General features: G+C 34.9%; 1 protein-coding gene across 9 annotated transcripts in view; it reads right to left on the bottom strand.

Annotated features, from left to right (window-relative positions):
- LOC129952011 (SH3 and multiple ankyrin repeat domains protein 1) overlaps nucleotides 1–14972 on the bottom strand; it is a 124425-nt gene extending 109453 nt beyond the window's left edge. For 7 of the 9 annotated variants that reach the window (XM_056064429.1, XM_056064426.1, XM_056064430.1 and 4 more), the window contains exon 1: nucleotides 13458–14972. The gene's annotated coding sequence lies outside the window, so the exon portion shown is untranslated. The remainder of the gene's footprint in view (nucleotides 1–13457) is intronic. The other 2 variants (XM_056064423.1, XM_056064425.1) reach the window with 2 other exon arrangements.
- Nucleotides 14973–15930: the final 958 nt, after the last annotated feature.

Here is a 15930-nt window from a genome sequence, read left to right as displayed (position 1 = left end):
GGTGTTCTGCCCGCCGCCACAAATGATGAGAGCCGATAAATTGCACTGCTAGATACGCAAAACAAAATGGAGAACGCTTGTCTGCATATTCTTGTTTTAAAAATATTTGACACCATTATGTTGTTACTAAAGGAATGTTGTCGTGTTGCTCGTTTTTCGGTGCCTGACCGAGGCCGTCTTCGATACACTGGCATGCATTCTATAAGTCCCATAACATATGTGTCCTGCTCATTCTTTGACTGACCATTGTAAACGTTCTGCAGTATTTCTTTTCTTTGTTCTGTGTCTATATTTCTCGTACAACTTAGCTTGCAAGAACAATGACGGCCCGTATTAGATTTTCCATCCGTTAACCTTCCAGTTCTAACGCTTTTGTAGGGCTCACCACGTAAGCAGTGTTACCTTCGGGCTTCTTGCTTATATAAATGTTTTCTCCTTATTCCTCGCTTCCTGTTACTAATAGATGGTACATCACTGTTGCTGAAGTCACTAGACAATTCTGGGATAGTTTTTTTTTTTTCCTAAAAGACAATTTTGTTAGAAAAAATCCACGTCACCCCTTAAATGTTACACTTACATACCTTTAAAACCTTAAAAAATATATTTATTTAAAAAGCAAAAATTACTGTTTTTCAAAAACTGTAAGACTCAGAATAGTTTAATCTCTAATATTGAAAAACAAACTAGATATTGATGGAAAAATTACGTTACATTTATGGCACAAGTTTTTCGCACAGTTTGAAAAAACATACCTCTTATTTATTTTCTTCTCTTTTTCATAAAGTTCGTGGGTTTTCCTAATGACCCTAATATCTTTATGACTCCCTATTTGCCAAATATTCACTTTTTGGTAAAAATAAACATTTCTCTGAAAAAAGGGTATCCAATAGAAGGGTTTTATTACCCGTATTATAGGGCCAGGTATAAATAAGTCAACTTGTCCTTAAAAGAGGTAAAATCTTACATTTCATTAACAGAACTTGGGAAATTCTAAAACGCTTTCCTCGTGAACTGTCAAAGCTGAATTAAAAAATAATTCGTTTTCCCTTACAAGAAATAATTCTGAGAAAATCTTGAAGAAATCTATAACTCAAAAATGTAAAGAAATTCCATAAGAATAAGTCCAGGACTTATGAAATTTTTCACCCCCTGTAACTTCGACAACCAAAATATTTTTTTGTTTTTATCGACTTAGAAGATGCGTCTACGTCTAAAGAATAACATCTGCATCAAAAAATGAATTTCAAAAAAAGTTGACTTATTCCGTTCTCACAACTGACGGTTCATATTAATGTTCTTATTATTGAAATTGTATAGTTTATAAATTTTTAATCACAATACATAATACTACACAAGATAAGGAATTGATGGGAAAAACATATCTGAACAAAATTAAATTGTTTTCTTCAAAGAATTCTAAGTTGTTTCAAATTCGATGCAGTGATAGTAAAGGCGTAAACTAAACGTGAGTAGAGTTACTCTTTTAGCCTCGGATTCTGCTGCACACTTTCACGAACAGTGACTGTTTTTGGTATATCCTGCATTTGGTACGGACGCGGACGTTGGTTGATTGTTCACTGCCCCGGTGGACTCAAATTTTGCCATCAAACGGTGAATAGACTCATAGGGGGGCGACCATGTACCCCATACAAATCGTACAATACGCGCATTGCTACCAGCAACACCAAATTTTGATATCAGTTTTATCATTTGTACGTGTTGCTCAACGCCGCCGCGCCGTAACTTTCTATGATGATTTGTATTTAGAAAGTTATTAAAAAAAGATATTTTTATAGAAAGTAAAATAAACAATATGTACGCCACGAGCTGTCAAAATCAACCCTACTCTATTCCCATATAAGCACATCTCTAGATTCCAAAACGTTATTCTAAAAATGATTTGAAACCTTTCACGAATAATTTTATCTAAAACATTTTTTAATCTATCTTTTTAATTTTTTTTTTTTTCAATGCTTCCTACTCTTTTTTTCTATCTATCACTCAGATTTCAAACAGTAACGGGATAACTGAAATAATAAATGACACCAATGCAATTCAGTATCATCATCATGATGTATGCTTTTTACAAAGAAAAAATATGGACTTCGTCCCTTGTCATTACCGCTGCTGAACGTAGTCTTATTTCTAGGTACATTTCATATTATTTAATTTTGTTTGTTCTTTTCGAAAAAATTGATATTGTTTTTCATATGTAGGTTTGTCTATGTATGTATGTACTTTATTCATATAGCTATTTTCTAAACCTCTACTTTAATTTTAAAATTTTTGTTTTCTTTTTAGCAAAGGTTTGACGAAATTTTATACATGTATAGTTATTGTATAGGCTTTATGACATATCTATGTTCTGTTCGTTTCGTATACACTGCCAGCCACTTGGATAAGGCCACAAATTTTGGAAAAGATTCTTGCCTTTAACACCTTTTTAAAACTTTTGTTAAGAATATCTAATTAAGTATTGAAAACATTTTTTTGATTTATTTTGAAACACAAATGGGTTCCGTAAATACTTTGATAATAAGAGAAAGAGGAAAAATAAACGTTTTAAAGGATTTAGAACAAAGCCGCACGGCAGAAACAACATCAAGAGAAAAGGGGATAACTGTACGGCTTGCATTAAATATCACTATACAAGTCGGTACAAGAAAGGCCCAAAAGTTGAGTATCAGCCACCATAACACCGACCGGCTCGAAGGATAATGAAAACAGAACTGATATTTACGAGAGAGAAAAACAAAATAAGAAACCTGGTTTGACTGAAAAACATTTTTGGACGTCTGCCTTGGAATTTCCAACAAGACAATGCTCCCATCTACACTTCCATGATTGTTAGTAATTGGATTCAACCAGAGAAAGTGGAACATTTACCGTGGCCATAATATTCAACGGACTTTAACATAAATGAAAACGCTTGCTATATCGTAAGGTTCGTGAATGCGGCAGACACTATAATAGTGGCAGATAATCGAAGCTATTCATGATGCCTGGGCCCAAATTTCCTACGATTATAAAAAAAAACATAATTCTAGTCTTTAAGACGTTATATTTTAAAATGGCGGACTTATTTATGTTGTAAAACCATAAAATGTAAACATTTCATTAATTTGTTTCGTTTTTTTCTAAAACTTTACATGTGGCCATATCCTAAGCATTTCTTTATACTCTTTTTTTATTTTGGGAAATCCCAACGACCGTTTTTAATTTACGTATTATTTTTCTAAGAGGAAAATATGTATTCAAAGGCAGTAAACATTATTGGGTACAAAACCTCCATCAGAATTTAAAGCAACATTTTTGGCCTCATCATAGTGGTTGGTAGTGTACGTTTATAGTGGAAAAAGACTGCAAATATTTATATTTCTTCATATCTATCGGTTAAACAAAATTTGATAGCATATTTTTGATTGCCTTCGCTTTGTTTCTACAAATATTTGAAATACATGCAACGTTTGTCGCGTTCTTTTAGAACAATAATTGATATTTTGAAAATGTATTTTAAAAACAGAATTTCAGAACCACGAAAATGTTATAAATTAGATAGATACATAATATATCAGTTAAAAGAATTGTATATGGTTTTATTTATACTAAATAGTGATTAATCTTATTACCACTGGTAATTGCCTCTCTGCTAACTAAGTATACATTTTTTGTGGCACGACTACGACAATTTTGTCGACAAGATATAATAACGGTCTCACGTTTACACGCGTAGGGCAATTTTATAAAAGTTGACTTAAAATATAAAAACAAATATTTAAAAACAACGGTAACACATCCAGTTATAAATTATACGCAGAATTGTGCCTTTTTTAATACAATTTAATTAAAGTTATTTCAATCAATAGTTAAATAATTGACTTCAAAGTCAAAATAAACAAAAAGAAGAGTATTATTTATCTCATATTGGCCAATCAAATCTTTAACAGACACTGAAAACTATTCGATTCTATGTTTACTAGTATTTGACATAATTGAAAAATAATAAAACTATACTTCTTCGTTAAACGGAAAAGATTCTTTAATTTTAAAGGAAACTTTCCACATAATTAAATTTATAGAGAGCCCAAGCTGGGGGAGCTTTGACATCTCACTGCCCATCGTTATTTAAAGGACTCTTGGTGTCTGACACCTTAAATTGATGTGAAAGCCAGCTCTAGCACAGCACATGTTTCGGGTGTGCACACGAGTGTAGTGAAGTTTTGGGTCACTTAACATTCAATATTTCAGTGCTTGATATACGTCCAATTCGAAAAAGAAGGGTTAACAAGAGTTAAGTTCCAAAACTCGAGTAATCTTACATTGACAAACTATACCTAAGAACATATGTACCTACTTTCTTCCTCAATCAATCTTCTTTCAATTACAAAATTATTTCTGCAATTTGATTTACCGACTACCAGTAAGATTTTGCACCAATACGTCTGTATTCAATAGGTCTTTCAAGCAAATATTCCTTATCTTTCGAAGTCTTATTAAGTACACAAATACCTACATTAAGGTAAATTATACAACAAAGGTGTTGAAGTGTACGTGAAGATTTGTCTTGCTTTTTGTTTTATGTGGCATCATAAGTATTTTTACTACCTACCTACGACAGAGAAAATACGAAGCGAACACGATTTAGATAGGCAGGCATACGCATTTCGAGTGATGACGACATAAATGTTTCTACAGCTTAATAGCTTGATGCGTAGGTGTTGTAAGAGTATTCTACTATCTGTTAACTTGTTTTATGTAGAAAAAAACGTACTATTTTTATATTGCATTATTGTGCGGTATCAGTGTCGGTAAGCAGCAGTGGCTTAAAGGGAAGAAAACGAGTTTTTAAGACAACATGTGGTGTTGCTGCATTTATATGGTAAAATGTAATATTATATTATAATTATGTATGTATGTAAGTTTATTGCAGTTTTGATTGATTCTTTAATTTTGTAATAATTCGTATGGCAATCATTATTCCAGAAATTTGTATAACTTATTTAGATGCCAACACCATTAACAACCTTATTTATTTATGAATTAGATACATATGTATATGTATGTACCATGTAAAAATTGTAATAGTTTTTTTTTTTAAGTTAACACTTCCATTACCAACCTAAATTGCAAAATATTACTAGCTGACTCGAAAGACGTTGTTCCGCTTTTGTGTAGATTGTTTTTTGCTATGCAAAAACTATCGCAGAAACACTAAAACTGATTGACAATATTTGAAGTCAATTAATTTGGCATTTGTGCTCATTTTTTCTGTAGGTTTTTTGTTTTTCGTTTTGAAACAAGTATTTCAATCTTATTCTTGATATGAATATCTTTGTTCCAACTAATTTCTTGTTGAATTTAAGGTTTTATGTCAATGTTATTTGCGGAGAACATCAGTTTTTTAAATATAACTGCTTTACTATAAGATTGTCCCATGTATGTTTTGAATTTCGGAAGATGGAGGATAGAAGTCGCAAACCTTATTAATTTTAAAGTATTTTTTCTATATAATAGGTTATTCACTATACGCTATTTAAATACTAGTTTTTTGCTATTTTATCGACTTTAATTTTTCAAAATTACAGAATAGATGAAATCAAACTATTATTTTAAAAAAAAATACTTTTTTATCCTACTAGATAAATTATTATAAATTTGTCGTAAACGATCTTAGGTTAGGTTAGGTTAACGTGGCAAGTGCAGAGAAGTACAGCTCCTGCAGAAGTCATCTGAGGCTACGCCAAGTCGTATTGCGTGTCTGCCTATAAGACAGTGTCCCGTAATGACACCTATTAGAGAGCTTATATGAAGGCTGCTTTGAGATAACAAGGCTTTAGAGCTCTTTAGGTCCAGTGCCATATGAGTTTTGTGGCTGCGCATGTTTGTAAATTGTGCCACCTAGAGTTTGCTATCGCAAAAACTGTTTCTTTTAGCATCAGTTTATTGTACTACCCGTGGCATGATGGTTAGTGCGTTGGACTGTTATAAAGTCATATACAACAATGAATTGCGAAAGCTCAAGACGCTAGAAGTTTGCGTTGTATGCATCTCTCTCTCTCAAGGAAAGCGGATGCATATGATTGCGGCTTATGCGGCTGGAGCTCCGCAGGTCTTTGCATCAGAACTTGAGATTGTTTTTAGGGAACTTAAACTGAGCTTGGAAGAAAACTATTTCATCTTGGCAGGTGATTTGAACGCAAAACATGAAGATTGGGGAAATCAACATAGTAATCCCAGAGGTAATCATCTTTTTAATTTGATGAATCTTTACAGCGTTGAATATGGCGTCGACCTGCTGGCTACTGAAAGGCCATCGTATCCAAGAAGCGGCTCCTTTCTGGACCTTTTGCTGTACGACACCAGACTGACAGTTACAGACAAAGTGGGTAATCACCCGCGAAACTGCTTACAGACAGTCGAGTACGACAGTGATCACTGCGGACTGGCTGCTGTAATGCAGATTCCGAACGAACGCGTGGAGTTGGAGGAATACGTTGCAACGCACTCTTACAATTACAGTAAGATGCGTTGGCCTCGTTTCACCAACGCCTTAGCGAGAGAACTTCGTTCGAGTGACATAGTCCCACCAAACAACAGAAACCTGACAAATACAGAAATTGACCAACATTTACAACAGATGGACGAAACAATAAAACGAACAATGGAAAGGACAATTCCAAAGTACAAAGAACTGGACCAAATGGACGCTTACAGAAACGCGACTATTGACGCACTACGTAGGCACAAGAGTGGCTTACTGACAAGACTCAAAAGCTTGTACAGACGACTTACAGACCCACATGACTTGGAGGTTAGGACACTGAAATCGTCAATAAAAAATGTCAATCTGTTGATTAAGGAGAACTACAGGTTATCAATTAACAAGTACTGGGACCGCAAGATCCGGTCAGTTAATTCGAGTGACCCTCGAAGGAAAAAGTGGAGACGGTGGGAGCTGCTTTCCAGCAAGTGTACAAGGTGAATGTTAGCATTCGCCCCAACCACGACCTGGAAAACAGAGCCCTACTTAATCACTTTTACCTTCGAAATGATATCACACAATGGCGATCTGAGAACCGCGGTTTCATGCGGTTCAATGACGATTCCTTGGCAAATGCCATAATCGCCGAGCAAACGGGACCAAGTCCCTTGTTAGTGACGAAGGTTGAGCTTCAGCTCATCTTTAATTCAATAAAAAACAAAAAGTCAGCAGGTGTCGATGGTATATCCAACGTTGTACTTAGACATTTACCGATGGAAGCAATTGACATTTACACCACGCTCTTCAATAATGCACTGAATAACGCATATTATCCAGTGCATTGGAAGACCGCTGTGGTTCATCCTCTCCCGAAAAAGGGAAAGGACAACTCCAACCCGTCAAATCTTCGGTCGATAAGTCTTCTTCCGAGCATCAGCAAAGTTTTCGAAAAGATCATTAATAGGGCTCTGACTAAGTGGGCTGCGGACGACAAAATTATTCCGGATAAACAGTTCGGGTTCAAGGCGGGTCATGACACAATTCATGCTGCGTCTAAACTCGTTTCTGATATCCAATGGAATAAATCAAAACAACAATGCACAGGTGCTTTCCTGGTTGATTTGGAAAAGGCCTTTGACACCGTATGGTTAGAGGGTCTTTACCTAAAACTGAGCAGGCTTGGCATTAGCAAGCCATTGTTGTATATACTTTATGATATGCTTAACGGTAGAAAGTTTGTTGTCAAAAGTGGCAATGTAACTTCTACCACAACATTCTCAATTAAAAATGGTCTTCAACAGGGAGCGGTGAATTCGCCGATTCTCTTCAGCATTTACACCAGCGATCTGATAGGTAGTCTTACAAAGGCAATTGCGTACGCCGACGATCTAATTGCGTACAGAACGGCCCGAAGGGTTGAGGTTATTAGAATTCTCTTGCAGCGTGATTTCGACAAGATTCAGCGATATTGCGACGACTGGAAACTGAAAATAAATGTGCAGAAGTCAGAGACAATTCTGTTCCGGACTCCGTTGGCTGGGGCCACGAGGGAAACGTGTAAGAATTGGCGCAAGATGGTCATCGTTGATCTTCACGGGCAGCCATTGGCGAGCAAAAGTGTAGTGAAGTACCTCGGTATCTGGTTAGATCAGTATTTATATTTCGACAGACATATAAATGCTGCTCTGACCAGGGCCAGAGGAGCCTTCGCTCTGACGAAACGACTGTTTTTTAGCAGTCGGCTTGACCCCAGAGTGAAGGTAATTTGCTACATGGCCCTCATACGGCCAATGATCGTTTATGGTTGTCCTGTGTGGTTCAACGTTGCCCCTTCCCAGATGGAGAAGTTTCGGGTGTTCGAGCGGCAGTGTTTACGACGCTGTAACGGCTTATATCGAACAGCCGAATCTTCTTATGTGCATTACTATTCCAACGAGGTCCTATACAACGGGGCTCGTATCAACAGAATTGACAATTTCGTGATAAAACTCGTTCGAGGTCACATTGCAAGAGCTATGTCTTTGACCAACAATTTAATTTTCGGGGCGTTCTATCCGAACGACGAGTATTTTGAAAGTGCACGCTTGAGCGGGTTCATTCCACCAGAGGCATTCCTCTTTTTAGACAAATGCGGTCTGATACAGGATAGATTGGCAGTTCCGTTAATCTACCACGTCAGACGAAGAACCGTGGATAGGCGACTCCTGTACAATCGGGACGTCATGGCACAAGGTGGAGCAGAGCTCCTTCGGTTCAGTAGGGCTGTGTCCGAACGGGACCGAACTGATAGGGTAAAGCAGGAGAACCAGTTTTGGTGGCTTCAATCGGCACTTGATAGTGGGTAGTCGGGATGGGGTTTTAAGCCTTGGCCGGCTTACATACTTGTTTTATAGTTTTAGGGTTTAGTTTTAAGTAGAATAGGCATGGTGGCACAAAAAAAAAATACAAAAAAAAAAATAATTAAAAAAAAACAAAAAAAAAAAAAATTAAAAACAAAAAAACACATACAAAAAAGACAGTAAAATATAAAAACAAAACACGTTAGATTTGCTGCTGCGGTTGTTCTAGTTTTAAGTAGTTTATAGGTAGAATAGGTAGTTTAAGCTAGCTTTAAGTTTTATTTAAGGACCTAATTTTAAGTAGTTTTTTAAGTAAAAATAAAAAAGGACCTTGATATTAGTTTTTTCTCATAATTTTCTAATAAATACAAAATTAATAAAATTAAAATGAAGTAAAATAGATCTTAGGGCCGAAAGGCATTAGTTTTAAGTGTTATAATTTAACTTAGAGTGTCCGTATGGGACCATTAAGTTAGTTGTAAGTTATGGATAATTAGGCTAGTTTTATGAATTTTTGTCTAGCTTTAAGATAGGTTTAAGAATGAATTAATAAAAATGAATTTAAAAAAAAAAAAAAAGTGCGTTGGACTGTCATGCGTGAGGTCTTGGGTTCGATCCCTGCCTATGCCACCTAAAGTGTTTTCACGGGTACTGCCTCTTGCGAGGAATTGACAATTTCTCCAAGAGTAATTCTTGTCATGAAAAGTGCTTTCTCAAATTTGCCGTTCGGATTCGGCGTAAAACTGTAGGTTCCTTCCATCTGTTACAATAGTACTCGCACACAGGAATGGTTGAGAGTTGTTAGTCACTAGGCCCTAGTTCTCAAACGGACTGTTGCGCCACCCAATTTTTTTTTTTTTATTGTAGCTATCGGTATACCTATCTTCTCCCTTTCAGGTGAAATAGGCATGACGCGTCTCCATAAGAGACGATCGACAATCGAGGGCCGTTTGAGATTTGGTTGAGATACCGTCAAGACAATTAATAGCAGCCTGACTGTCAGTGATGATGCGGATATCAGAAGTTGATATCACGTTTTCTCTTAGCCAGGAGAGAAACTGTTTGATCGCTAAAATTTCCGCTTGGAAGGCGTTACAATGATTAGGAAGGCGGAATGAGATGCTTAGATTAAGCTTTTCTGAGTACACACCACTACCAACTCCCTCATTTGTCTTGGATCCATCTGTATAAAAATGAATGCTTTTTCACCTCTGGATGGAATGGATATCTGGAAGTTTTTTCCAAATAGGGGTTTTTTAATAGTGTAGTCTATGTACTTTGGTATAGAACCAAAGAGGTTCAAAATGATGGAGTGCCCCACATTGTTGTTGGTCCATTGAGATGGGGCGTTGAGTCTTATAGCTGTACTTACTGCATGTGGAGGGGTGTCGCTGCTGAGGGTGTGGTTTTCAATGCCCCGTTTATGCAGAGACAAGCTGAGTTTGTCGTAGTATGTGACTTTCTCCAGTGCAGTCCACCATACTGCAAACCCGTATATAAGCATTGGTCGGATGACCGATGTGTATAGCCAATAGGTTATGCAAGGATGAAAACCCCATTTTCTTTCTATGGCTCTTTCCTATGCAAGAAACAAAGGGAAAGAGCTACTGTAGCTTTTTTAACTCTTTCCTGAATATAAGATTTCCAACTTAATTTTGTGTAAAATATCAGACCAAGATATTCTGCTTCATTGGTAAAAATTATTGGTACACCTTTTATTGAAGGAGGTACAGTTACTGGGATCTTGTATTTCCGTGTAAAAAGGACGAGGTCTGTTTTTTGAGGATTAATACTAAGTCCGCAGTGATCAGCCCATCTAGTGATCATATTGAGAGCGTTTTGGAGGGGGTCTCTCAGTGTATTAGGATGTTCTCTTGTGACGGCGATAGCAACATCATCGGCACACGCAACAACTCTGTAGCCTTTCCTCTCAAGGGATATTAGTAGTTTGTTAACCACTATGTTCCACAGAAGAGGGGACAGAACACCACCTTGCAAAGTGCCTCTACTGACAGACCTTTTTGTGCGAAAATCCCCAAACTTAGAGCTGATGATCCTGCTTTTTAGCATTAGATTAATCAACTCACAGATTGAGTATTCGACGTTTAGGGTCGTCAGAGCAGAAGTGATAGCTGATGTGTCAACGTTGTTGAAAGCGCCCTCAATACCCAGGAAGGCCACCATAGTATATTCCTTTTGCTCTAAGGAGTATTCGATAGTTCTTACCAGAGTGTGCAAGGCTGTTTCTACCGATTTCCCTTTGCAGTAAGCATGCTGAGACATCGATAGTCTCTTATCTATGCTATTACGTATATGGATATCAATCAATCCTTCCAGAGTTTTAAGAATTAATGATGATAGGCTAATAGGTCTTAGGTCTTTAGGGTTGACATGCGAGCATTTTCCCGCCTTGGGAATGAAAACTACCTTTACATCGCTCCATCGCTCAGGTACATATACATATAGACCAGATTTATACAACTTTTGAAGATCATCTCAATGATGGGCAAAGTAAACGATCTTAAAAGACAAACAAATTAAACTAACTATATATTTAAGTTGAAAACTAGGTACCTTTGCAATAACTTGTCATGCGTTTGTAGGATGTGTGCATGTCGGTGGTATGAAAATTGTTTTTCACAAAAAAATTCAATCTCAAACTTAAAATAATCCAAACGTTGCATTTTCAAGCTAATCTAGCAATATTCTGCCAATGTTCTATTATGTTTCCTTACGGAAATTTCATCACCGATTTTGTTTGTGAATATTGGTCGCGCGATAACAAAATGAAAAAATAACAATACTCGCGTTTGTTTGGCTATCCGATAGACTAGTTTAAATATTTTAATATCGGATATGTTTGTGAACGACTAAAACCGGGTATGTAACAGATAAAAGCATCGGACAGAAAGAAAAGATAAAAGTGTCCACAAATCAATTATTTGTTTACACGTCTTCTTCAAATCTTCAATTCCATATTTTCTAATAAGCATTTTAAATATTTTTTTTCCAAATTTGGTGACACGAAAACAAAAGTCGAACAATGAACAAATAATGGCTAGCTTGAAGTCTACTTTCAGCAAAAGATGTTTTGTGTATTAACTGTTTGTTCCTATGTGATTACAACAACACAAACCAATCCGGATAGGTTTGGATTGATCCCTGATTGCAACCAATGTGTCTTTTTCTTTAAAATATTCAGTCAGTTATGAAACACTACCTTAAATTAGCATTTGTTATTTATTATTATTATTATTATTATTATTATTGTAATTTCTTATTATGAGTTACATATTATAAGAGTATGAGATTGTACAATTATTTGAATTTAAAATGTTCACATTGTCAATCTGCCAGAAATTGCTTAATTTTTTGTTTAATAAATTTTGTATCCAACTTTGACTTCGAACAGTCTCTTAAAAACTTTATTAGGTATGAAATCGATGATATCGTCCTAAATTGAAGACTCGAAGTTCATTATTTTTCAATGAAAAGGAAAGGAACAAAGGACACCATAAAAATTTTAAAGATATTTTCATGTAAATATGGGATGTGCCTGTTCCACCTACATATAGTGTACCTATGTTCAGCTGTACCTATACTACTTACGTATTTGGCGATAATTATACAAAGTGCTCATTTATTTCAATTTTAAGAAGTTTACGTAGATAAATTATGACAATATAGTCTTTCCGTCGATGTTAAATCACTTTGTCAAACGAAAAGGTATAATTTTCCAAAAGTTTTGGTGTCTACCTATGTACCTAATTATTGGATACAGTCTAGGTTTTAAATGAACCTTTTTACTTTTTTAATTCATGCCGTTTTTTTGTACACGTGTTTTTTTTTCTAAAGTAGATAAGTAACTAACCTAGGTACCTACTTTTGAGTTTAAAAATTTAGATTATCCTTAAAAAATATATACGAGTATATGTACATTGTACAAGCTATGTAGGTAGTTGGGTAAGGATATATTGGTAACCTATTTCCTTTGTAAAATTTATTTTTCAGCGCATGGGTATTTTTTGAAGTTATTTGATTTTTCTTAAATCTCTTCGGGCAAAATTCCAATAGGTTGCGAAGAGGGTAGGTAACTTATTTTGTAAATTTGAATCTATTGTTTTTTAAAAACATTAATAACATACCTGTAGTACATACGTTCCGACATTTGTTGGTACATATTTAGTATCTATCTAAAAAACCTTACATGCTTCTTACACTAGGAGAATAGCTGCAAAACTATACCTTTGTATATACATATGTGTCTAGTTAGGTGTTACGTATCTAAACACATATGCAATTTCTATTTGTTTTTGTTCGTCGTACCTATAGGTATGTCTTGATTCATTGTATACATAATTAGCGACTATTGTTATGATGACTGATATAATATATCAGTACAATGTGGGTTCTTAAATGTTCGAGATTAAAGCCTTGTTTATAGCCATTTTAAGAACACTTCAAAACTCTACCTACCTACGAGCCCTTGATAAATAAGTATGTACATATAATACCTAACAAGAATCTCTTCCATTCTATACCCACACCCATATTTTGTTCCAAATAATACATAAAACATAGGATAAACGAAAAGTAAAACACAAAAAAAAAAACAACAACAAAACTAGGATACTGACCTTTTCTATGTTCCATCTATATACACTACACATGTACGATGTACAGCTTGAAAAAATCTTTCTCTTTCTCTGCTTTTCTTAATTATGTAGGTATCCCGTGTTCTGCTTCTGGTTTGTCGATAAATTCCAGTTAAAATACTTTTCATATAAATCCCATTTTATTAAAATGTATTTATTATAAAACATCAAAGATTGGGAAAGTGATTTCAAAAATTCACCAAGTAGGTATAAAACTTGTTTTTTTTTCTTTTTTTAATATTTGAACAGGATAATGAATTGATATAAGATGAATCATACACTTGTCTCACACAGTCAAGATAAAATTGATTTTCTTTTCTTAATTTTTTATATTCACACCTTTTACCGGATTTTAGGTACCGCTACCGGTCCATTGGAGAAACACACTATGAAAAAATAAATCCTCTTTTTGTCTACATACACCAACAACAATACCAACACACAAAGAAATAAGTACAAGAGCACCAAAAAGGAAATTGCAAAAAAAAACCAGTACACAGCAAAAGCAAACTAAATTCAGGAATTTTTGTTTTTCATCTCGCGATCCATCACCATCATAGTGGATGGTGGCTACTGCAGCATCCTTTTTCCAATAAGAGAAACAGAATAAAAAACAAAATACCCGATTAGAAAAAGAGGAAAAAACAATAATTTTTCCTGCTGGAGTACAGGATTTCCACTTGCTTCGACGTCGGTCGCTCGCGTCGTTAAAAACACTAACACATTCAAAAAGATAAAAAAGGCAATTTCGAATACATACAAATCCCTTGAACAGTGCGCAGGAAAATATTTTTTTTAAAGGACTGGAAATAAAATGTAAAATAAAAACATTTAAGAAATGACAGTATTTTTTTCTTTTTTTTTCTATAAAATAACCGACTTAGCGCAAAGATTGTTCACAAAAGAAAAAGAAAAACAAAAACACAAGTGGATGAGAAAAAACCGGTTACAGAACATACAAAAATCTTTATTCTGTTGACTTTACTCGGCGAAACAGTGGCGGAGGCCACGACGACGCGGACGTAAGCGACGAAGACACCAGTAATACTTTCTTAGTAACTTAACACCAGTAAGACGATGGCTATCACTCTTTTTCACTATATACGAACTCAAATGCACTAACACTAAACCAAACCAAAAAAAAACACTTCTTATCCAAATCTTAACTGAAAACTGGGCTCTCCGAACTCCAAGTAGTGTGTTCACAATTACATCGAAACCAAAAACGGCATAAAATCCCAATCCCAATATGGTTTTGAATAAGATAAAATATTCGCCAAGTGGAATGTCTAATGTTAATAGCAATCCATAAAATAATGCTTCTTTTAAAACATATTAGTGTCAGATTTTTCAAATAACCTTTTGGGTGAGGTTTCGAAGTCAGAAATTGTTGTTATTATCCAGCATTTCGAATTCAGAAAAAGTTATGTATTTAAAATGTAACCAAAAAAATCAATATCACAAATCAAAATCCGACAACACTTCCAACCGTATCAAAGTTTCAAACTCAACTGTTCTGATACTGTAACTGTAAGAGAAAAAAACACCGAACTGAAATGAATGTGACTTGTGAGAAAATGTTAGCAAGAGTGAAGACGAAGAGGCGCAGGCTTGATTCGAAAGAGAAAATAGCCCCAACCCCAACTTATGTATACTTGTATACTTGTACACTGTACAAATACATTTCGTTTCATTCCATGCCGTTTGTGTTACAGAGATGGTTATTTACTCCACCTGTAGCAGAACTGAATAATATAATACATGTTTTTCCATCTACAAGCTGACGAAATATATTAGAACGCATTTATATTGCAGTTGGTCCATTTTGTTTGGAGTCATTGTATATAAACAATATAATACAGTGGTGGCCAAAATAATAAGAGTGAAATTCTGCTGCTACAATTTTATCATAAAAGTATTTACCAAACAAAATATTAAAATGATCACATATGTACATACATACATATATTAAGTCAAGATTTTTTCTAATTTTTAATGTGAAATTTAATAAAAAAAAAGAAACGAAGGTTATTACCCAAAATCACGATAAAACTATTTTCATGCGTCTTTTTAATAGCCAAAAAATTAAGAATGAATCAAATTTTGAATTAGCATAAGGCAAAAAATCAGTTAAAATTAAATTTTTTTAAAGAATATGAGTAAATGGGTAACCTTTGGTTCCCTTTGTTCTTAAGAACCTCTTTACATCTTGTCGGCATAGAGTCAATTAGTTTTTGACATGTTTCCACAGCTGTTGCCTACGATTTTTCTTAGATTTCTTTCCATATGGCGCAGGGGCGTCATAAGAATTTTGGGGGCTTTGGGCCTAATAGGATTTAGGGGCCAAAAAATAAGCTATAGTTTTTTTTTAATTCTTTAGGTTAAAAAATCATATTAAAATTAATTTGTGTGTGTTTTTTTTTTTTAATATTTTTACTTTATAACAAGAACTTAA

Source organism: Eupeodes corollae, chromosome 3, assembly GCF_945859685.1.
Source record: "Eupeodes corollae chromosome 3, idEupCoro1.1, whole genome shotgun sequence".
Taxonomy (NCBI): domain Eukaryota; kingdom Metazoa; phylum Arthropoda; class Insecta; order Diptera; family Syrphidae; genus Eupeodes; species Eupeodes corollae.
Note: the sequence above shows the minus strand (reverse complement) of the source record. Positions and strands in the feature narration are given on the sequence as shown.